Source organism: Panthera leo, chromosome A1, assembly GCF_018350215.1.
Source record: "Panthera leo isolate Ple1 chromosome A1, P.leo_Ple1_pat1.1, whole genome shotgun sequence".
Classification (NCBI taxonomy): domain Eukaryota; kingdom Metazoa; phylum Chordata; class Mammalia; order Carnivora; family Felidae; genus Panthera; species Panthera leo.
Genome location: NC_056679.1, coordinates 95,673,842 through 95,677,988, shown reverse-complemented (window position 1 = coordinate 95,677,988; position 4,147 = coordinate 95,673,842). Strand labels below are relative to the sequence as shown.

The 4,147-nt window shown below is 39.9% G+C and overlaps 1 pseudogene; it reads right to left on the bottom strand.

Annotated features, from left to right (window-relative positions):
• Positions 1-3,684: 3,684 nt before the first annotated feature.
• On the bottom strand, positions 3,685-3,768 carry LOC122203109 (annotated as a pseudogene).
• Between the last annotated feature and the right edge of the window lie 379 nt (positions 3,769-4,147).

Genomic DNA, 4,147 nt, shown 5'->3' with positions numbered 1-4,147 from the left:
CTGATAGCCTTGACAGACTTCCCTCAGAACTGTACAGTGGTCTAAGACATCTGACCCCAACCTTGCCTTCTTCTCTTTCTCCTTCAGTCAAGACCAGACCTCCAACACAGTCTGACAGTTTCCCTGGCCTTTCCTGAATCGATCCTCCTTCTCCCTGAAAATCATTCCTCCCAACAAATTTCTTGCCCCTTTAATCCATCTTGGCCTTTGCTTCCATGAGGATCCACACTCACACATCCCCTAAGGGTATTGTGTATTCCCAGTGAAGATGTCAGGGTAAGGGATTAATATTTGTCAAACATCTACTATACACTAGGTATTTTACAAATATTATCTGATTTTACCATATGTATTCACTCTTATGTGGATCCTGAGAAACTAAACAAAAGACCATAGGGGAGGGGAAGGAAAATTAAAAAAGTAAGAGAGGGAGGGAGCCAAACCATAAGAGACTCTTCAAAACAGAATAAACTGAGGGTTGATGGGGGGTGGGAGGGAGGGGAAAGTGGGTGATGGGCATTGAGGAGGGCACCTGTTGGGATGAACACTGGGTGTTGTATGGAAACCAATTTGACAAAAATTTCATATTAAAAAAACAATAAAGTTAAATAAGTAATATGAAAAAAATAAATATTATCTGATTTAATTCCAACGTCAATTCTGTTAGAGAGTAGCATTCTACATTTAATAGTTAAGAAAGCTATACTCGGAGAGTTGAAGATTCAGACTGAACCAGAGGAAAGCACCATTTTTCAGTCAAAAAGGATTAGATGTTGGCAGTTTCATGTGATTAAACCTATATAATTTGCCGAGATCACACAACCACCAAGTGTACAAACTCAAATTTCAGCCATTTCTGTCCTATTCCAAAACTCATGTTCTTTCCACTGTATAACAGGGCTGCAGAGTATTCAGTGAAGAGCAATATGCATAAATCTCCCCCTCCCCCCAGAGTTTATTCAAAGTCTTATTTGATATAAGATATAGCAAAAGTATCATAAAATATCAAATATACTAGGGGCATTGCGATCATTTCCAAGAATATTCTAGTTCTAGATATTTCCTCAATGTTCGTAATAATGTGAGGGTTACAATACAACATGAATAATATGTATGTGTAGAGTAAACCTTGATTTGAGAGCATAATTGTTTCCAGAAACATGCTTATAATCCCAAGCACTTGTATATCAAAGTGAATTTCAAGAACCATTGGCTCAGTTGTGATCATGTGGCATTCGGCATCAGGTACTACTCATATTGCGAGACGTGGCTTGTTTATCAAGTTAAAATTTATTAGAAATGTTTGCTTGTCGGGGCACCTGAGTGGCTCAGTTGGTTAAGCATCCAACAATGGATCAGGACATGACCTCACAGTGCGTGGGGTGGAGCCCTGCATCGGGCTCTGTGCTGACAGCTCAGAGCCTGGAGCCTGCTTCAGAATCTGTGTCTCTGTCTCTCTCTGCCCCTCCCCTACTCAAACTCTGTCTCTCTTTCAAAAATAAATAAACATTAAAAACCTAAAAAAAAAAAAATGTTTGCTTATCTTGTGAAACACTTGCAGAACAAGTTACTGGCAATCCAAGGTTTTATTATATATGCAAAGAAAGTACCTAGAAACCACTGGAGGTAGGAAATAGGTAATTTTTGTTTATGTTTTTGTTCATCTAGAGTTGTTTTCCACAACAGGCATGCATTACTTGTGTAACAAAAAAGTTACTAGATTAAAACTTAAAACTGTATTGCTAGCACATCATCCTTCAAATGTATCCACGATCACAGTGCCATTCGTCATACACTCTAGGCATATGGTTGATGACTGGTCAACAGGAAAGACCATGCTTCCTTGGAAAATCCTCTCTGCTCTGTCCCCAACTTGTTCTGCCCATGGACCTTTGTGGCTGCATATCTCGGGGTTTGTTCTGAAGACCTTGTCTTCGGCCTAGCAGTGAGAGTTTGCCCCAATGACAAGAGGTCAGGAAAAGGGAGGCCACTGTCACATGAAGATCTGAAGGAATTCTAACAGCTTCCTTTGGAGGACAGTAAACCTGGGCTTTCACAGATTCCTCCATGAATTGCCAACTGGACGTACAACGAACATAGTCTACGCATAGCGAAATTCAAAAGATAAAGTCCAAGCTTATGTAACAGCTGTTTGTCACTATGATGTTAAAAATGGACGTTTTGTAATGACAGCCAAGCAATGGAGCCACATGGGGTAAGTATTGACCAAAGTCAAACCCAAACCAGTATTTTAGCTTAGGTAATAAACTATAATATTCAGGAAATGCAGATTTTGTATTATGCTGCAAGCATTAATTTTTTTAATGTTTATTTATTTATTTTGAGAGGGAGAGAGCAGGGGAGAGGGAGAGAGAGAATCCCTGACATGGGCTCAATCCCACAAACTATGAGACCATGACTTGAGCTCAAATCAAGAGACCATGCCTGGACCACCCAGGCGTCCTTCCATTATTAATAATTTTAGCAAGATATGATAATCTCCCCATCCTGACCTTGAAATCTCATTGAAGGAAATTTTAGATTGTGGATTCTTCTAAAGAGGAAGGAAAGGGTATCTCAACAACAATAACATCATTTGTCACTTTCTCCTATTTCCGTACTGCTCTGTAGATCCCTGCACGATGGCACATTTGATTATAAAGCTTCATGTACTTGTCTGTCATCTGTCACTAGACTTGATGTTGCTTGGTGGCAGAACCTATGACTACACCATGGTACACGTTCAAGTACCATGCCAGTCCTTAACCAAGTGTAGGGTATCTGATCAACACTTGATACACCTATAGCAAATGCGGAAACAAATGGTTGCATTTGTAATAGAACATTACAGCTAATGAAGAATCTTTTCCATACTTTATCATTTAGTCACTATGGGAAATCATGGAGCTAAGCCAAAGGAGCATAACACCTATTAAATCTACTTACGAACCTTACAACATGCTGATGGTAAGCAGTTGATGGTTTCTTACTTGCATTACAGCTTACAGACCCCCGCCTTGATGTTCGAAGAACAAAAACATTATCAACATGTAGGTCAGCTTCTGGAAGCCTCCTACACTTGTTCTCACAATTCTTGGCTTTTCATATTGGATGCCTTAACAAAAGTCATTAATCAAATAGGGTGTTCCCTCTTCATTTTCTGCCCCAAGACAGTATCTGTTGAGTATGGTCCTATGTGGGGCAATTTGCAGATTTTTTTTTTCATCTCACCATTTTAACAGCTCTATCAAATAGGAACCATCACAATCTTATTTTATAGGTAAGGCAACTGAGACCACAGAAATGAGGTGTAATATCCCCACATGGCAGAGCTGACAGGGGTTATCTTCAGGATTTACCCCTAGACAATCTGCCTCCTGAGCCGCTAAGCACATGTGATTACCAGTTTGACTACAATGAAACTTGCCTTTGGCTTTGCCTTGATTCTCAATCCATCTAGAAATAAATATGCAAACAGGTGGTAAAAACAACCACGCTAAATAAATGCAAATAAATGCCATAATGCTGGTAAAAATTTCCCTTCAACTTTTGTTCTTATAGAAGAAGAAAACAATCATACAGTGGGGGGGTTAATTATTAATCTAATTATCCAGGAGCTGACATGCAAAATATGGCTTATCCAGACGCTACTGATTCCCTATTTCTGAAAGACTGTCTCTCTCCTTGAAGTACTTACCTCCAAAAGTGTGTTTCAACTGGTAAGAACAGATACTATACTTGATCTTAGCCAAAAGGCCGAGAAGCGATCCAAAAACGTGTTTAAAAGTAAGGTAAGGCTTGGGGCACCTGGGTGGCTCAGTCAGTTGAGCGTCTGACTTCAGCTCAGGTCATGATCTCACAGTCCGTGAGTTTGAGCCCCGCGTTGAGCTCTGTGCTGACAGCTCAGTGTCTGGAGCCTGCTTCAGATTCTGGGTCTCCCCTTCTCTCTCTGCCCCTCCCCTGCTCATACTCTGTCTCTGTCTCAAAAATAAATAAAAAAAAATTTAAAAATTAAAAAAAAAAGTAAGGTAAGGCTTAGATGGCTAGTGGCATGTTTTCTACTTGGGTACAAGGTGGAGAAAAATAGTCCTTGTAGAGGTAAATTATGAAAAGTTCCACATCATTAAGGTAAAGCCAACTGCTGCAA